Genomic DNA, 21,495 nt, shown 5'->3' with positions numbered 1-21,495 from the left:
AGCGAAGCGAGTCTTGCTGACACAAGAACTATCCAAACAGAATTCCCCTGTCATACAACATGCCAGCACCCCCTTCCAATTTAAACATTCCTACAACTTTTTTTAACCTTATTTGCGTAAATGTTCTAGCATGACATTTAGGGCTGTTCTAATTAAGTGAAAAGCGGAATCAAAATCCAGTCACATTAGGCCAATTAATACAATAAATTAATTGGCCTGGGATAGCTTAGGTTACATCCATTGCTTTGTGAGTTGTTCTCTAGTTTTAAAAAGTGTGCGGTTCCTCATGCAGTCCTGAGAGCTGGAAACCACATACCCAGGTAAAAAGTAAATATCTGTTGTTCAAATTTAAGTGGATTGCATTGTTGCAATAAAACATTCAAATTGCATATCATAAAAAAAAAAAAATTGGGGTAAGCTTCAAAAATCATTTGAAAACATCTGTTAGTTGGTCTTGATATTTCATTCATGTTATCTATTCTTAAATGATCATGATTATATTCTACTCATAATAATCTAATATTCTACTCATAATAATCTAGTCAATTGCTGCATTTGTTGTCAATGAAGCTGATGTCATGGTTGTGTGTGCTTTGTGGATGGTTGCATATTTGTGCTCGGCTATATGGGAATAAATAATATTGTACCAATTTTGGCAAAATTTGCCAATGAAGTGAGACATGCAGATCCATTAACAGTCCACATCAGTGGTGAGATTTGCATATATGCAGAAGTGCACTATCTTTTTAGATTGTTAGAGTGAGCCAACAGCTGTAAGTGTCCACACTAAATGATCTTTAAAATGCCATAATAGCTTTCCTCTAAAACTGCCAGCAATGTGATACAGTCACACATGGATGTGATTCAGACTAACACTGCCAAAATAGTATGCAATCTGGATATAATATATACAATCTAACACTTGGTGCTTTTTAAAGATTCATTCATTCATTATAATGTGCAAAGTTGTTCAAATGTTATAGTAAACCTTTTGTTATGACTGCAAATTATAAGGTTTTTGTATGTTTTTTTAAAAGTCAAAGGCTTTGTTTATGCCAAAGAACCCCTTTTTTCAAGCTTCAATCAGTGCTCATATAAATGAAATATTCAGTGTTTGACAGTGCAGTGCTTATGTAACTGCTTTAGAGCTGGGCAACAGGCCACAACCTATGGGAGGGCTTGAGATCCATCTTCTTTTTTCCCTGTTTTCCTGTAGTTCAAACAGTAGAGCGTTGGTGCTTGCAACGCCAAAGTCCGATTCCCAGGGAAAGCAAGAACTGATGAAAATGTAAAATGTGTACCTTGAAATGCAATGTAAGTCGCTTTGGATAAAAGCGTCTGCCAAATGCATAAATATAATATCTTCTGTAGATTTAACAGCAGCTGAGCATAGAGTCTTTTCTTTATGCTGGATGTTCTCATTGTGCAAATAAACATTGTTGTGGTTTTCATCATACTTGAGCTGCTGAAACCACTTGATCAGTTTATCTTCATTTGGATTCCACATGAAAACTTCTTCCTCTCTAAATTGTTAATTCTTCTTTCTATTTTTTCTTTTGAAAAGTATCATATAGAATGATATCATATAGAAAAACACTGTAAATAGGAACATATTATTTGTAACCTTTTTCTGATATTTACAACGCACTGCAGTGCTCTGTGCATCCGGACACTTATGAAGCTGTTTATATTTCCTGTATGGCTACTTGACTTTGAAATAGCAAGCCATTTACTACCTCCCTACAGATTCAGCCTGATGTGATTTATAACCATCCATGGTTTTCATGAATGGCCTACATGATATTTATGTTGAAAGATGAAAAACATGGCTTGCAGAATATCGTTTGACATGGGGTCCGGTGCACCATTTGAATATTCTTTTACCACTGATGATTTGACAGTTAGAAGCAGATAGGGACTGAACCAGACAAAGGCAGCAATCAAGGAGGGTAAGAACATGCTGAATGATTCACTTTTTTCCCCTTGAGCCTTCAGACCGACTCGAGTGCCCTTATTAGTGTCATTGATATTGATATGTATACATATCCTATTGCTCTACAGCAGAGCAGTAGATTTGCAGTGTAGTGAGACATTGAAACAATGTGCATCCTAATACACAAACAATATTTGAAGTAATGTCAGTTAAAGGATGTAAGCATGCCAACAGAGAATGATCACTTTGGAAAGTTTATATTTGTATCTAGCTTTTTATATGGATTGCAGCAAAGTGATTGAAAACCTAGGATTTAACATTGTTCTATTTCTATTCGATTTAACATATTTAAATAAAAAAAGATAGAAGTCTCTCTTTGTGTTTCAACAGCTGTTACTCACATTTTTTTTTGAAGCTCACAATCTAACACTTATCTTAATGAAACACTCTCTATTTTAGCTTAGATCTTTGATTTCTAAATCTCGGAGGCCACGTTCATCACCTTTGCATTTTGTTACATCAAATGTAGAAATGATTTCAACATTTAAAGCCATTTTCGCATTAGCTGTACTACGCAATGATGAACTCTATTGACTTTTATCGTGGGTTTTATGCCTGTAAGATTAGCTGGCTTTATCTGAGTCTGAGGTCCACGTTTTTAGCATTGATTGAAAAAATGATGTATTGTGAATGTAAATAGAGGAAAAAACGGAGGGGCCTGAAATTGAAAGTGTTCTGGTAGGAAGAGGAGAATGATGAAAGGGGAGAAGGGGCTCTGTGGGGTGTAACGGAAGCACAGAGAGAAAGATGGGGAGACAGAGGAGGAGTAGAGGAGATTAATGAAAAGTGAAGTGTAATTTGGTGAAAAAAAAATAATAATGCAGGCTGGGACAAACGTATATAGATGCTCGCACTCACTACTAATGCTCATGCACAAATGCACCAATTCAGTGAGGTTTTCACACCCGTCAGTCAGTGAATCTGCTATTCACTGACTGCAGTCTGAATCTGCATGAAATTACAGTTCGCCCTATCCCTTTTCTAATGCATGTTATTTTATTGTCGCAAATTAACTTTTTCGATAATGTCTTACACTTGTACATCACAATATGGAAAAAAAGTTTGCATGAAGTTTGCATCATTCATTGTTGTTTTCCCGTTTATCTCAGTGAAGCTGCTTTAAAATAATCTTTCTTGTAAGCACTATATCAATTAAAAAAAGAGAAAAGATCTGCTGCCCTTTCTGTTTTACTGTGACTTTTAAAATAAAGGAGCTTTATTGACATATGGTTACATGAAAAAAACTTTAACATCTTTGGAACCTTTCCATTCCACCAAAGGTTTTTTTTTTTCACATTAAGAAAAAAAAATAGTTTAAGAGCTGTTCACCAAAAGGTTAATTAATGGTTCTTCTAGGCATTGTTGCAAAAACCGTCTTTTTGAACATTTTTTTAAGAGTGTTCATTTGCCAAATTGCTTAAAATAGTCAAAATCTTTCTCTTGACATATACAATGCAGAATGAATAAAGATCATTTAATGATCTTTAAACCTTATCATGTAAAAAAAGAAAAATAAATAATACAGATTTATTTTATAATTATTTAACAATTAGATTAACAGATCCCCTATAATGTTAATACGCATTAGTCCAATGACTCCAGCCCCTCTACCTCTCTCTCTCTTTCTGTGGTTTTGTTGTAGTGCTATAGAGCTGATGTTATTGGACCTGACGATTTACCGCCTTGTTTGGAACCGGACTCTCTCCCACTCACTTTTACCCCCCACTGCACATGTGTGGGCTAGGAGAGAAAAAACGAGAGAGAGAGAGAGAGAGAGAGAGAGAGAGAGGAGAGAGAGAGAGAGAGAGAGAGAGAGAGAGAGAGAGAGAGAGAGAGAGAGAGAGAGAGAGAGAGAGAGAGAGAGAGAGAGAGAGAGAGAGAGAGAGAGAGAGAGAGAGAGAGAGAGAGAGAGAGAGAGAGAACCACTGCAGTTCTTAAGACTGTCTACACAGTTTTTCAATGTCATCTCACAAGCCCTTTTACACACATGAACTCACTCATACCTTTAGACTCTGTTAGGACAGTCCACACATCTGTCATATTAATATCGCTTCATGGAATTTTAGTCATTAAATCTGAAATGATTAATGAGCATCGTAAAGACTCTGCGGCAGCCAATGTGTGCAGCCATGTGCTTGGCCTCACCATTACCTTTAGCCTCCAGATGGTGTGTCTGTTGATATCACACCCATGGAAGTACTTCTAACCCTACATATTGCCACATCATCCATCAATAGGATGTCAGTGATTCTTACTGAGCTGCGAGGATGGGTTACGTTTATGTGATACTGGAAAATACGCTTGCTTTGCTCCCGAATAGTCAATATGAAAGACCTAGAAGAGTTGGCAGGAGATCCACAGTCCATGGGGCTTGTCAGGACAATTGGACTCCCTCTGGCTTTTACATTGAGGCTGGAGAGATGCTTCTCTGGTTTGGCATTAGTTATGTGTACACTCACAAAAGAAATAGGGCCCAATGAACTGTGTTGATATAATTTTGCCTATTGTTTTTTCACAGGTGTTTTACCCGTATTGTGAACTGCGCATTACATTTTATTGTGTTTTTGGGTTAAAGAAAATGTCCGTAAACATAACTTAATTGCTGCATCTGAAATTGCACTACATTTGGTTTGAAACTTACTTCACGACTGTTAAAAAGTACACTCTATGTGAATGAATGTGTATAGTATGAAATTCGGACATACTACATTAGCCATGTTGTATTCATGCTTTACTGCCATTTAAAAATCCTCTTCTGTGGCCTAAGGGATAGTAAAGTTTCCATTGGATTGAAACTCACAGGAACTAGTAGGTCATGGGTACTTTTCACCTACTTTTTTTATGAATTTGGACACACCATTCTGCTCATGTAGGCCTACTGTTTTTCACCTATAGTATGGATTTAGGCATTTTTGGATGCTGGGAATGTCATGGCAGAAAACGAGTATATTTTCTTTTTATCAATTTATTTATTTATTAGAGTGTATGTTATCCTTATATTGCAATTATTACGAGCACAAGCTGTGATTAACACATTCATTGCGTCTGCTTAAAGGTGCAGTAAGCGATTTCAGAAAAATGCTGTTGATATTTGAAATCACCAAAACAAACACGCCCCTACCCAAAAGGATCACAACCCTATCTTAATAGCTCCGCCCCCAAATTCACAAACACACTATGCAACACAGGCACCTCCCCCTAATGAGTGTATACTGCTGATTGGCTACAAGTGTGTTTTGGCACTCTGTACAATGCAGCGTTTTTCAGAAATCGCTTACTGCACCTTTAACTGAAGAAAGTATGTTAACTAACCACATAATTTATTATCGTATAGCTGTAAATTACTGTCATATGGACATTACTCACCTATTACTATTACTATTCAATATGATGCACTCACCTAATAATAGAATACTTCCTAATTGTATATGAACAGCATTTTCTGTATGGCTGCTTTGAAACAATATGTATTGTGATGAACGCTATTCAAACAACTGTATGTATGTGTATGTAAGAGGAAGCAAGCAGAGTGAGCAGAACTACAAGGCACAAACAACAGAAAAAAAGCAGGATGATGAATAAATGAGAGTATTAAGCGATACACCGAATGCTAAAGTGAGTAAAAGAAAACAGAGAAAAGGACAAGGAAAAAAATGAGAGCAAAAGGAATGAATGAGAAGGAGAGAGAGGCAGAGAAAGATCGAGGAAGGAGGGGTGCGGCTCCCCGGGGGCTGTATGACTCACTCTCCTGCTGCTGGCTCGTGCGTCACTGGTGCGGTGCTGGAGGTGGAGATAGTGGAGAGGTCTGTGCTTTTAATTATGGCCTGCCAATTTATACGCACTGTAGTGATACACACACATACACACATGCATAATCAATGGACAGATGTGGAGATTGACAGAAAAAGGTTAAACATGCTCTTTTTTGCTCAAACACAAACAGACATCGGCCATATTGAGAAAAGGACTGCAAATGAAAAAAAAATGTGTATACACCTTGTTTGCATTTGACTTTATGAAAGACTGCTTGTTCACAAACAGCCCTAAGTCTAATTATTTCTTCATATTCGCCTGTTAGGTAACAATGATCAGTGTTAATACGGACCGCTAAAGCCTTAAAGAGCAGTGCATGAATAAAACAATGATAGATCTGCATTTATTAAATCTGTAATCATTAAAACATAAGCAAAATTACAAATTTCACAGATGCATACTGAACTAATTGTTAGAGAGGTCCGCGGCAGATTCAAAGACACTCCATTTGTTGACTTGAACTGCTTGTTATAAGGCATTGCTCAGATGGAAGGTGTTGGGGAAGGGAGGGTTAGGCATGATTCTATCTGCACTAGTCCTGATCAGGTCACTAGCATGGACAGATGTTGCCCTAAAACAAATCATTGCTGATGAGGTGAGAATGTTCTCGGTCGTGCCAATGTATCAGAACCTGTTAAGAGAGTCACATGAATGACATCTGCTATCATGTCAATAAATGCTTTAATTCGCCTTTGGAAACAATGGTGCTAATTGTTCCATACAGCAAAATAATATATATTCAAAATACATATATATTTTTTTTCATTTATTTATACATTTATTTCAAAATATACACTAAAATGTATATTTGCTTCAAAAAGCTGCTATTCTTTTGTTGTTGTTTGAGAAATGTGTCTTGAACACCAAATCAGCTTATTAGAATGATTTCTGAAGGATCATGTGACAATGAAGACTGTAGTAATGGTTGCTGAAAATGTTCCATCTCAGAAATAAACTACATTTTAGATAAATTAAAATAAAATAAAAACATTACCGTTTTACAGTTTTTACTGTATTTTTAACAGCCTTTAAAACATTTAAAATTCTTACAGACTCCAAACTTAGTATATAATATAAATCAACTGTGTTGTTCCTTTTGTGTTAGAATATGTGTATGCTTTTAGAATTTTTTTTTTGTATATTGTATTCTTTAAGAAGTGAATGAGATTGGATATTTCGTTTAGAGGACATTTTGCTGTCTCTGTACGCTGATGTGGCTCATGCTCGTTCTGATAGTATGTGCGCTAGAGACGCACATCGCATTGGCTGCTTCCTCTGTTATATGAGTAAAGCGCTATTGGACCAGCTGAAAGAACAGCTTGTTGCAGTGACAGTGACGCTCCCTGTCTGTTTTTCTCTGAGTGGATCCCGCAACCGCCACCATGCAAACGCAACAAGTACTTACATGATCAATAATGACAGCATGATGAAGAAGTGCATCATCATAATCTCAATTACTGTCACATAGCACCTTACAAGAGCCTGTTGCTGCCAACATGTAGCGGATTTAATCAGTGCATTTGGAGAGGAAGGCAGGATTGATGATGCACATTTGGTTGTCAGGCTTAAAAAAGAAAAAGTGCTTATCAAGGACCACACGGTGGATGGTAAATGACTAAACCCTAAACTCAACTAAAGGTTGTCGCATTAGCAGATGGATCAAAATGGCTTTGTGTTTAAAACACAGAACAAATCGCTGGGTGGTAAATTGACTGAACTAGTCTTACTTGTAACTATGGTGTGCTTCATCTGATACCCAACCCTTTTAGAACAGTCCTTTCTCAGCAGTAGACTTTTTCTCATGGTGATGCATTTGGGGCAAAGCCGTGACAAATAAGGTGGACGAACTGTAGATGTCTGGAAAGAACTGCAAACTGAGGTGGAGCTTTAGCAGATGGTTTGATAGTGATTTGGTCATCTGATGAACCTTTTGCTGAAGCATGCGATCAGCCATCTTTAATGCAATCTGCATTATTGAATTTGATTTGTGATGAAACAGATTTTGTGTGTGTTTGTCAGTATTTCAGCCACACAGAGACTGGTTAGCAATATATGTTCCTCTATTGACTACACTGACTCTATTGAATGTGAACAAAAGTCGAACTGAATTTGAGCTGAATAATAACACTATTGTCTTTATAGATCTGCTTATGGCTTGTGATTATTATTGAACTGAAGTGAATCAACACTAAACTGACTTGAGCTGATTAATGCACCAATGCATTTTTAGAGCTTTACAGCAGAATAAGAATTTGTCTAATATTTGATGAAGTTTGCATTATTGATTCAGTTATTTTCCCGTTTATTAAATAAAGGTGACTTGACTTGACTTCATCACTTTTACTGAGGGTCCAAAAGTCTTTACTCACATCCTTCACTCTTGAGGAGCAATATTAAAGACCCCTGTGGTAAAAATCAAGTTTTCAATGGTGTTTATATGTCCATGTGGTGTTTTAATGTGCTTTAAAGCAACACTAAGTAAGATTTTTTACCTTAAAATAATGTTTCCAAAATCGTTTCAGTGGTTCATCAAGTCGTGACATGGTGAAATGCACTTATGCCACAGCTTTGCGGTCCTTTATCTGATATATCCATGCTATGGAAGATTGCCAGATCGGGACGCGTTTCTGTAGTTCTAATGAGACATAAGAAAACTACAGGGCTGCCAACTCTCACGCATTGAGCGTGAGACACACGCAATTGACCCAATTCTCACGCTCTCACGCCACACCCCCGATTTCTCACGCTTAAGTCAACCCGGTAGGTAAAATGCCTGAAAGATGAGTTTATCTATATATCTACCTGTTGAGCCACTCGCGATCGACTAGTTATACCGCAAAATAGTTAAATATCCCGTAATCTAGAGTAAAGATATTGTGCTCCAAACCGCGCGCACGGCAGAGGTAAGCGAGCGAGAGACCTTGCGTGTGCAGACCAACCCCCCCCCCCCCCCCCCCGCCCCCCCCATTGGAGTAGTCTCACGCCAAGCTAAACTCAAAAGTTGGCAGCCCTGAAACTACTAATTTGACTTGCTTTACGGCAAGCGCTACAATTGCTACAATTGCTCGTTTATGATGTCGCAATACATCATAATTTCATAAAAACATGCATCATACTCTACCTTGTCTGTGGCCATTGTTGATTCCAAAGCTGGTGCTGAATAAACAGAGAGCATGTGCGTGCGTGTGTGACAGTAGGCTGCGGTAGGCTAAATTATTTACGACAGCGGTAATGGACAATTGACCCTTCGCAAAGACCCGCCCCCCTTAGTTACTGTCGCTATGTCTGACAAGCTACGCCGCTCTCACGCACACACCATGTTCTCATGCAGTGAAAAATACATCGCGGATCAGAGAGGAGACTGACAATACGCTGACAGACAGGACAGACCAGGTTACTTTTCGGTTACTTTTGATATCAAACATATTAAACAAAATCTCACCTTTCAAATTTGGTAATTTTTAAAAAGAAATTTAAACAATAAATACCGTTTTGTGGCTCTTTAATGTGTCGTGACAGATCGCTGTAGAGCCTCAGTTAAAGCTGCTCGTGAACGATCATCTCTTCCTTCTAGTTCATTTATAGCATCAAATAAACATGGATGAACATAAGAAGGAATGTTGCTTTAACCGCGGAAAGGCTTCAGTATATTCAGTTTTTCAAGTTCAAATCCTCCCATGTTAATCTACTAACTCTCCTGACTGCTTTGTCGGACAAAATGGGGAATGGCGAAGTTTGATTGGTCAGATCACCTGTCAATCAAGCTCCCTGCGAAGGGTCAATTCCGCTTCCAACCGCAGAGTAAAAGTTACTTGGTGTTGCTTTAATGTTTGAGTACCTAGAAAAGCGCTACATAAATGTAACGAATTTAAGACAAACCATGTGCAAATTCATAAGTCAACACCATTGCTGAGTATTTTCTCCTGAAAACTGCAGTGAACCAAAAAAAGTTTCAAAAATGCGGTTTGAAATCGCTGGTGTTTCTGACGTCACAAACTACCTTGTAACCAATCACATCAACATGCCCATGTGCTTTAGCATATTATTAAACTAGCATGGGAGTTGCGAGAGAAGCCAGGTTATTCCGGTATATTTTCTGTTGATATGAAAAATCGGGTAGACTTAGTATATCGATTTTATGATGTATATTACGATGTTATGATGAACTATATGCCTTTCTCCACTGACGTTCTGAGTTGTTCAAAGCATTTCTGTTGATTTAACAAGGCAGATGTCTGACTCTGAGGCCTCATCCACGCTACTACGGTTTAGTTTAGAAACGGAGACCTTTTGCTACGTTTGCACCTCCCGTCCAGACTAAAACGGCAAAAACGAAGACCTAAAACGGAGAAGTTTAGAAATGCTGCCGACCCCGTTTTGCGTTTTGAATCTCCGGAGGGTGTTTTAGTGTAGACGGGTCAAAACGATGACGCAGAGGCTCACGCTCGGCTCTCTGATTGGGTGTAATACAACGGAAGAAAACATACAACAACAGCCTGGACCACGTCAGTGCAAGTAAATTCTGCATTTTACAATGCTATAACTGCCTACATGCCTACATCGAGCGATCTGTGTCAATTCCCGTGTGCAGCGGCAGTATCGAACGTGAATGGAGCGTGGGTTTTGGGTTAAGCCGGGAAGAACCAGTGCATGGTGGGATAATTTTATCAATGAAGTTGTGGTTTCTTAGGAATGGTGCGAAAACTTTCGAGTGTCCATATCGGCACTTATCAACCTCAGCGAAATCTGAGGAATAGTCAATCTGATTCCTGTTTACACCGGCATGCGCACGCCCAGTGTAGGTGAATGGTCATGTGATCCGCGTTTTCAGTCGTTTTAATGTGGATGGAGATCAATTCTAATTCGCAGCTAAAACGCTGATGTGGATGGAGGGTTTCTAAACTAAAACGCCGTGGTGTGGAAGGGGCCTGAGATGGCGAATGGGAACATGGTTTGTGTAACATTAGCAACACATTATTAGCTGTTTGATAACAAAGTCTAGCAAAAGGCTAATCATATTAATTGCCGTTATGTGTCAGACGTTGTAAAGACAACGTCTGACACATTACCAAATTAATAACCATTGTGCAGCGTTTACCTCAGTAAAGTTGAGCAAGTGGATCTCTGAGCTGGTGCGAGTGAGTGGAGGTGGGACTCATTTGCATATTCATAGAAACGCGTATACTAATTGAAGCAAGGGTGTAGAGTTACATTCAAGCTTTTTTAATGCATGAAGAATTTTTTTTCACAGGATTTTTTTTTTAAATATGTAATTTTGGTGATCAAAGATGAGTTTTAAGAGATACCATTATTGACTACAGGGGGAATTAAGATCTTTAACTGACAAAGATTCGCTTTTTTTCCATTGATCTTTCTCCATCAGTCCTTTCTCTTTTACTTTTTCACCTGCTTATTTTCTTAAATAGTCTCATGTCGCCCCTCTTCATTTTGTTCTGCTCTCATTTCTCAAGCTGTCCCTCTTTTTGTTCTCTGTATGCGCCTGTATCTGTCTTGCTCTTTCTCTCTTCCCAGTAATGAGGTTTAAAGCCTGCAGTCTTGTTTGCTCACTAGACCATGAACCGATGTGGAGACTAGAGTAGAAAAGTGAAACAGAAAAGGATCAATTAGTGAAAATATGTGTGAATATACAGAAAATCAAATTTGACTGCAAGATCATAAGTGCTAAATGAACAAACAAACAAATACTTTAATTAAACAAAGATCGAAATAAATGTAATATTTCAAATACATTTTTTATTTTTATATAAACATAAAAGAATATTTTAAATAAAATTAACTACTTTTTTAGATAAATATAAAATAATATGTTACTACTTTCCTGTAGTAAAGTGTCCACCAAATTAGAATGCACACTCCAAAATATCAGGTGGACGTAGTAGGTCATCGTGGTAATTTTCACCTACGTTTTTTTAAAATACTATGAATTCAGACATACTACTCTGTTGCCATACTGTTTTTTGCATACTATAAAGTATGGAAGTATGCATATTCTAACGCAGCAATAGTTTTTTTCTCATAGTCAGTGGATTGATGATCCACTGTTTTATGGACTGTGCAGCACTAGAAGGTGAGTGTGAATGAGCTTTATGTGTCAGCTCCGTGTGTGGGCCCGTTTATAGTCGGGGAAACAGTTTTCAGGGAAAGTAGTGTGTCACATTTGAGGCAGAGACATTTTTTTTTGTGTGTGTGTGTTTAATTTAAGGCAAACCCAAGATTCCTCCAGCCTCTAGTCACTCCAAATGACATAATATTTCTGTCATTAGTCTGTATAATATTGCTCTTTCGGAAGGTTTAATTGTTCTGTATAAATCTAATTTAAGTGTAATTGTACAGAAATGTAGTTGGTTTATGAAGGCAGAGAAGGATAAGAGAACTGCACATGTCCCTTACTGCACACTGTGATAGTTTATTTTGTAGAGTTTTAAAGCTGTAAACGGGTTTGGAAAACATACACGCACGCACGCATACACACGCACGCATACACACACACACACACACACACACACACACACACAGACACACACACACACAGACACACACACACACACACACACGCACGCACGCACGCACGCACGCACGCGCGCACACACACACACACACACACACACACACACACACACAGAGCCTGTGTGGCAATACAATACAAAATCAAATCAGCAAATTTAAAGCTGCAGTCCGTAATTTTTTTGGGTTAAAAATTATCTAAAATAAATTGAGCATGCACATAACCAGCCAGTGTTCAAAACTATCTGCTTGCCTTAGCTCGATTCAAAACGGTAAGCTTGTAATGTTTTTAATTCCAGTGGTACTGGTGGATTTCTGCTGGAAATTCGAGCAAGTCTTTGCGCATTACATCACTGTAACAATGTTCAAGATTCAGGAAAGGAAGAGGACAGGGCCGGCTTGAGGAGACTACAGGTGTTTATTGGACAACAAAAATAAACAGAAAAAAAACAATGTCGCGGCACACAACGCTATGTAATCGAAACTCAGTAGAATCAGCTGTCACTCAAGACGTTCCTCGCGTTCTCCGCATTCCGCGTTCTCTTACACACTCTTTCGGCTGTTCTCACTGTGGAAAATAGGCGTTTTTCATGTTTAACATCAATTTAAAATAAACAAACAGACCGCTGGATTACAAAAAAAACCTTGTTTTAGATTGAGCTTGATTTGCAGTGCAGTTAGGGACAGTTAACCCTTCCCTGACTGTTTAAATTAACCATTATCCTTTGTAAAAGGGTTCACAGTGCAGCTGGGGACAGTTAACCCTTCCCTGACTGTTTAAATTAACCATTTGTGAAAGGTTCCACAGTGCAGTTTGGATCAGTTAACCCTTCCCTGAGTGATTACCTTCACCATTCTGATTTGTGAAAACTTCCCTCTTTCTATCATGCTGAGATCACCTGAAATTCACCCAAGAATCTATATAGTTTAATGTGAATGTGGACATGTTTGATATAATTTGAAATTTCTCAGTACGACTGTGTGGCGAGGGACGGCCGAGGGACTTGAGAGAACGGCGCGAGACTGGTGTGCTATACAGGTGTTGCTCATTAGCAATCGCACCACCGGCCTCGCGCCGTTCTCTCACGTCCCTCGGCCGTCCCTCGCCACAGACTGGTACAAACGTCTCATTCTCAAAGATGTAAAACAAAAGGTAATAAGTTATTAAGAGTTTTAAGGATAACTTGTACATGGAGTACGGGGGTGTCTTCCAGGCAAATGGCATTCTGTCCCAAAAGGTGTAAACCCTGAATGCAAATTCCCATTGTAAATGTTTCCATGTGACAGAAGTTTCTGTCTGTAGGGCTGAGCAAATATGGGCAGAACTCTTTACTGCCCTAGTACTTCAAAAAGCCTTTTAAAATGTATACATGTGAATTAAAAATGTGGCACAATGGCCTTCATCATCACAGTATGCTAATGCCTATCTAGTGCAAGGGATTTGATCAATATGCTGATAGAGGACTGTTGGGACACTCCAGGCACAGGACGGTTGTGTCGGGGGAGACAGGGTCAATTGCACCTCAATTACACGTCTGTATTCCATTTGCTTCACAGGACATATGCTTTCAACTACATACTGTTTATTTACTAGTGTGTTCTAATATGCAACAATGCCATGTTTGGTCTCATCTGACAGCTGATAAACTGAAATGAATGGTGGTGAACTTAATAGAGATATTAAAGTATCCTAATGTACAATCTAGATACTATTGGTTAAACATGCATTGAGGAGAATATGTTAATGTTCTTCTCCCCCTTGTGATCACTACCCATTTGCCTCATCTTTTGGAGTCCTGTCGGTTGGGTTTGGTGTTGGTATTCCACACGTTTAACAATGCTTTACTCAGGGTATAAGAAGGAAAGGTATCTGTTGATCTTGGAGAAAGGCTTTAACCCTACCAATCCCGCACACCGGTGCGTAACCTCATACTACAAGTAAGGCTTTTACGGCCTCTACTGCACAACAGTGCATTATTTGTTACAACTAAGTTTTCTGTACGTTGCTTCATTCTACAGTCTGTATATTTAAACATACAACTTAATAAATAACTTTCCCTGCTTTAAAGGCTTTGAGAATCTTTCCTTTTATTACTGATTATGTTGAAAGCTAAAGTGATTATAACTTTCGTTCTAAACGTTCAGGTTAAATCCTACATTTTCCTATCAGTGCTAAAGACATTTACCTTTAAAGAATAAGAGGTTAAAGATTAACAACAACTTTAATGGAGTCAGATTAATTAAGGAGTCAGATAAATATTTGAATTATACACACATCATTCTTCTACTGCCTTTTGTTCCGATTATTGGTTCAAAATACCAGCGTATGCTGCAACAAGAGGCTCAGCACTATTTGTAACTCAAATTAGCCCGTGATGCTGAGAGTGACCAAGACTCTCAGCTTCGTGTATTTTCTAATGTCAGGTTTGCAACTTTTCTTCTTATTCCAGAGCATTGGATGTTTTGTATCTATTATCTTTGAACTGATAATTAAATTGGCATGATACATTTACGTGACATAATAATTGTGAAAGTTTTCACAAATGGTGAAGTTAAACATTTAGGGAAGGGTTAACTGACCCAAACTCTATGTGAAAGTTTTCACAAATCAGAATGGTGAAGATAAACAGTCAGGGAAGGGTTAACCAACCCAAACTGCTCTGTGGAACCTTTCACAAATGGTTAATTTAAACAGTCAGGGAGGGGTTACCTGTCCCCAACTGCACTGTGAAAGTTTTCACAAATCAAGCTCAATCTAAAACAAGTGTTTTTGTAATCCAGCGGTCAAATCAAGTCACTTTTATTTATATAGCGCTTTTTACAATACAGATAGTTTCAAAGCAGCTTTACAGAGATAATAGGAAAATAATGTTGTAATAATATTGTCAAATATAAAATGAAATGTCCCCAACTAAGCAAGCCAAAAGCCAATGCGACAAAGGTGAAGAAAGACAAAAAAGGCGACAGTGGCAAGGAACTAAAACTCCATCAGGTGACAGAATGGAGAAAAAAACCTTGGGAGAACCCAGGCTCAGTCATGGGCCCAGTTCTCCTCTGGCCAACGAACGAACAGTGTATGATTATGATTTAGGCAGCATTATAGGTCAGAAGTCAGATTGGATCAGAACTTTCACAATATTTATCCAGTTTCATCTGGTTGGGGGTTGGAGTCATCATGCCGGTATGGAGACGAGTTTGTTGAGGTGTCCATGAGGCCTTCACAGGGCTGATGAGGCTGACACTTCAGGGATGCGTTGTTGTTGTGCCCTTGCAATGGTCCTTCATCAGATCTGGATACGGCCTGGATCCGTCGGACTGCGGTAAACCTCGGGATAAAAACAGAGAGACTAAGTGTAGATGCCATCCTTCTTATGATGTACAAAGTACATCAGGATTTATGGGAAGTGTTCCCGGTTCCGGCTGATTTAAACTATGCAGCCTAACATTAAATTATAGAAGTCTATAATGTGTTATATGTATGCTAAGCCAAAGAGATGTTTTAGTCTAGATTTGAACTGACAGAGTATGTCTGCTTAGGAAGATTGTTCCAAAGTTTTGGTGCTAAATAGGAAAAGGATCTACTGAAAGCAGTCGATTTTGATATTCTAGGTATAATCAACTGGCCAGAATTTTTTCACAGCGGTCTGTGTGTTTATTTTAAATTGATGTTAAACATGAAAAATGCCTATTTTCCACATTGGTGGAAACATGATTTCGGACCGGAGGACCGCATCACCCGAATTCACAAATCATGAATAACGACATGAGATATTATTTGCATTTCTAGGACACCGCACTGTGGGACCATAGAGAAAAAAAATCTGAATATCAATCCGCAAACTATCTTTACTGCAGTACAAATGTGTGCGTGGATCCATGAATGTACAGGAAGCGATTAACAAATGTTTAACAGGCAGAGTTGTGTTTCTGAGAAAAAATTGTGAATGTTTTTTATTTGCAAATCTCATTTTATTTATTTGTGAATTTAATTCATTTTTGTGAAACTCCTAACATATATTTGTGAATCTCAATATATTTATTTATGAATATGTTTAATTTTTGTCGATCATAATCTATTAATTTGGAATAAAGGAATTTTTTTTACCTCATACTTAGAAGTGTGTGAGTAACTTACAGTTGATGCTGTAGATAAATGTTTTGTCTTCTGTTCTACACTTCAGTCTCTTATTCTCACCAAGGCTGCATTTCTGCAAATATTATTGCAATTTTTTTATTTATTTTTATTTAATTTAATATTTCATAAGTTTTTGACAACAGAAGCAGCCGATTGCCATTTCAAGCACTTTAATTTGACTTTCTTCCACCTTTCTCTACCCTAATTTTCTCCCTTTCCCCATCCATCACTCACATTCTAGACTGTTCCTTTGTGAGTGAGAATTATGCTAATTTAATGTTTCTCTAATAGCTGCTTCTTTACTCAGCATGCTCTGGGCCTAATGGCACTCATCATCCTCCATTCCTACGCTTATTTCCTGTGATTAAGAACTGCCATGGCATCATGGTTGCTTCTGTATAATTTGTCCCAATGTTTATCAATTAAAGCCTGTCCTCTGTCTTCGAGCAGCAGACTAATTAGTCAAGCACTAAACTGAAATGGAAGTGAAGCTACACTGATGGCTGTATTGTTTGGAAAATTATGTGGAATTTGTATGTTGTGTCCGTGTAACATTGTATAACTAGGCCTTTGCTGCTCGTACAATCCGGATCTGAGTCAACAGGTTGAAGAAGACATATGGACATTCATTGGGAGGCTGAGTCATGATGAGGGGGTTATTAGCGTAAATTAATAGCTGCTCTTAAATGCTTTCTTTGGCATCTGGAAACAAACCCAAAGTGGAATAAAGTTTGCCTATCTGTGACGTGAGTTGTTTTCTATACTCATTAAGGAGATACACTAATCTGCAAGTAAAAAGAACAATTTATTAACAGTGGAAATCGTATAAATCATCCACTCTAACAATATTATTTTGTTATTTTAGTTGGTTTGATGCTTTTATAATGTCAAACTCCAAAAAAACAAAAAACAAATTCAAAACCTAGCCATTCATAAGCAAAATGGTGCATCTTTTCTTGGAAAATAAAGTAGTGCATCATGTCCTTGGACAAGTTATGAACAAAGTTCAATATATTCTATTTTAAGCATGAGCTGGAAAAGAATAGTTTCAGTAAAAGTCTCCTGTGCTCCTGTAACATAATAAATCAAATATTTAACATTATAAATAAAATGCATCACAATTCACTACAATAATACAGTAACAGTTATTCTAGTAGCATAATTTTGTATGACAATATTTAAACTATTTTTATCTGAGATATTTGAAATACCAAATATTTGGACCTGTCGGCGATTCAAAATCCTGCGGTGTGAATGTGTGCTGACTGAAAACTATCGTAGCCTAAGTTCCCTGAGAGAGGGAACGAGTATTGCGTAGCTATACGCAGTAGGGAAACTACTTTTTTCCTCAATTTACTGAAGCTTGTATGTAAAACGCATTTGCGGCTGCACAGCTAGCACATTGAGCGTCTGGCTCGCTCGCTCATAGGCTGTGCTGCAGCAACTGCAAGGGGGCGTGGCCTTAGCCTATAATATTCCCCCGAATTCGCCATTATAGCAGGTTTGCCGACTGAAGCAACAACTCGCCAGGTTACTATAGTGTGGCCGGCCACGCAATAATCGTTCCCTCTCTCAGGGAACTGAGGTTACGATAGTAACCAAGAAGTTCCCTTTCGAATGGTCACTTCGTATTGCGTAGCTATACGCAGTGGGGACACCATGCAAAACGCCGCACTATGAGTAACTGGTTGCCATTGCAACTCAGGACCCCTGAGCTCACAGAACAAGCCAGAAAACCAAGAATATATAACAAACCAGACACCGTCGGGTCTAGAATAATATATATCTGTCAGTAACAAACCAACATAATATACTAATAAAACCAGACATCGTCAGGATTAGATGATGAGACAAGGGAAAGACACCTCCATATTATAACATTTACATTTATTCATTTAGCAGACGCTTTTATCCAAAGCGACTTACAAATGAGAACAATAGAAGGAGTTAAAGTAACAGTAGGACAACAATACGCAAGTGCTATTACCCCTCTCAGTTTAACTTTAGTGCATTTTTTTTTTTATAGAATAGAAGAGAAAGTGAAGAGAAAGTGTTAGTACTACTGAATCAAGTGCTGCCGAAAAAGATACGTCTTCAGCAGTTTCTTGAAAGTGGCTACTGACTCAGAAGCTCTGGTTGAGTTAGGCAGATCATTCCACCAACAGGGAACAGTCATGGTAAAGGTCCGAGAAAGAGATTTTGTGCCTCTTTGAGATGCTACCACAAGACGACATTCGCTAACCTGGTGGTATAAAACTTCATGAATGTGGAAGGCGAGAACCAGCCGGCCTCATCACAAATATCTTGAATGGGAAAGCCAGATGACCAAGCCCATGACGAAGCCATGCCTCTGGTTGAATGGGCCTTGATAACTATGGGGCAAACCTGACCCACTGAGGAATAATCCAAAGAAATGGCATCTACTATCCATGTAGACCGTCTTTGCTCAGTGTCTGGATCACCCTTAGATCGGCTACCAAAGCAGACAAAAAGCTGTTCTGATTGTCTAAAAGACACAGAATGCTCCAGATAGATTCTTAGAGCTCTGACAGGGCAGAGAATATTAACCTCCCCAACCTCAGCAGAAGGGGGAAGGGCTAGTAACATAATAACCTGTGCTCTGAACGGCGTTGTGAGCACTTGGAGTACATAACCATGCCTCGGTTTGAGCATGACTCTTGAGTCATCTGGTCCCAACTCTAAACATGAAGGGCCCACTGAGAGTGCCTGCAGATCTCCCACTCGCTTGATAGATGCCAGTGCCAACAGGATAGCAGTCTTTAGCGAGAGAGGTTTAAGATAAACCGACTGGAGCGGTTCAAAGGGCAGACCCTTCAGAGCTCCAAGGACCGTGGAGAGGTCCCAAGGGGGCACAGAAGGTCTGGAGGGGTTAATCCTCCTAGCACCTTTTAGAAACCGTACCACCAGGTCGTTTCTTCCTAGTGATTGGCCAGTCACCAGAGCATGACGCACTGCAATGGCTGCCACATACACTTTGAGCGTGGATGGGGAGCTGCCCACGTCCAACGGCTCCTGCAGGAACGTGAGTACCACAGATACCTCACAAGACTCTGGGTCAAAACAATTTTTTCGAGCACCAGCTGGAAAAACCCGACCACTTCAAAGCATAAAGGCCAGAATCAGAAGAATCAGAATCAGAAAGAGCTTTGTTGCCAAGTGTGCTTGCACACACAAGGAATTTGTTTTGGTGCTGAGGCTTCCAGTGGACATATACAAATACAACAAGAAACGTCCCGGGTTACGTATGTAACCCTAGTTCCCCGAAGGGACGGACGCTGCGTGAAATCGCAGTGGGAACGCCCTCAGCGTGACGCGTCTGAAGCATGAATGAAATCAGTCAATGGAGAGAATGAGCGTACGGCGAGTGACGTCATCGACCAGGAAGCTATAAATATCCCCTGAGTACACAATACACCAGCTTAAAAGTTACTGAAGCAGCGACCCAAGGGGATGCCGAGAGTATGGCAGGACACGCAGCGTCCGTCCCTTCGGGGAACTAGGGTTACATACGTAACCCGGGACGTTCCCCTTCAGGGACTACCGCTGCGTGAAATCGCAGTGGGAACGCAATACCCACATCCCCATACGACCAAATCCCCGTCGTGTGTCATTAGGAGACACAAACCGACGAGAGAACCTGAGCCCCGGGAGTGGAGCTAAGATCGAGGGAATAAAATCTAACGAAAGTGTGCGGTGAGGACCAGCCTGCCGCATCACAAACGTCCTGAAGAGAAGCTCCTGAAAGAAGAGCTGTAGAAGCAGCCATACTCCGGGTGGAATGAGCCCTTACAGCCAAAGGTGAAGGCTGATGGGCCGAACCATAAGCAAGTGGGATGGCCTCGACCACCCACTTGCTCATCCTTTTTCTAGATGCAGGACACCCTTTCTTAGGTGACCCAAACAGCCGAACAGTTGTTCCGATCTCCTCCACAGGGCAGCTCTGTGGACGTAAGCATCAAAACCCAAACTGGGCACAGCAAATTAATTTTCTCCTGGTCTGACGTCAGAAAAGGCGGGGGACAGAAAACCTGCAGAACTATAGGTCTAACTGAAACAGTTGGAACCTTAGGAACATAACCTGGTCTCGGAAAGAGAAAGGCCTTAACCAACCAGGAGCAAATTCCAGGCACGAGGGAGCCACCGAAAGTGCTTGAATATCTCCAATTCTTTTTAGAGATGAGATAGCGAGAAGAAGGATAGTCTTTAGAGTAAGAAACTTTTCCGAAACTTCCTCGATGGGCTCGAAAGGAGCAAGGGAGAGACCTTCTAAGATGATGGCCAGATCCCAAGCTGGTACCCTCGTGCGAACTGCAGGCCTCAGCCTCAAGGTGACACGAAGGAAGCGAGACATAAGTGGGTGTTTCCCGAGGGAACCTCCACTTGAAGGGGTGTGGTAAGCAGCTAAGGCCGCCACATACACCTTCAGTGTGGAGTGGGATAACCCTGTGGAGAGACGGTCCTGCAGGAAATCCAGGACTGTACCAACCGGGCAGTTAACTGGGTCCTGCTGGCGCTCTCCACACCAAGAGGTGAAAAGTTTCCACCTCGCGGCATATAACTTCCTCGTGGAGGGAGCTCTGGATCGGAGGATGGTCTCAACGACCTCAGCCGAGAGACCAGAATCTATGAGCTGGGCCCCCTCAGAGGCCAAGCCCACAGCCTCCATAGCTCTAGACGGGGGTGAAGGATCGACCCACTCGCCTGAGAGAGCAGATCTCTCCTGATCGGTATCTCTAGGGGAGAGCCGTTGAGGAGAGACACTAGGTCCGCAAACCATACCCGGGCCGACCAGAACGGGGCTATTAGCAGGAGACTGAGCCCGTCCCAGCGAACCCTCTCCAGAACTCCTGGGAGCAGAGCGATCGGGGGAAAAGCGTACAAGCGTGACCTCGGCCACGGATGTACCATCGCATCCAACCCCAGCGGGGCTGGATGGCTGAGAGAAAACCACAGCGGGCAGTGTGATGTTTCTCGAGAAGCAAATAGGTCTACATCGGCAAGACCGAAA

This window comes from Siphateles boraxobius, unplaced genomic scaffold (assembly GCF_051911475.1).
Source record: "Siphateles boraxobius isolate OS27281-9 unplaced genomic scaffold, OSU_SipBor_1 130, whole genome shotgun sequence".
In the NCBI taxonomy this organism is placed as follows: domain Eukaryota; kingdom Metazoa; phylum Chordata; class Actinopteri; order Cypriniformes; family Leuciscidae; genus Siphateles; species Siphateles boraxobius.
Note: the sequence above shows the minus strand (reverse complement) of the source record.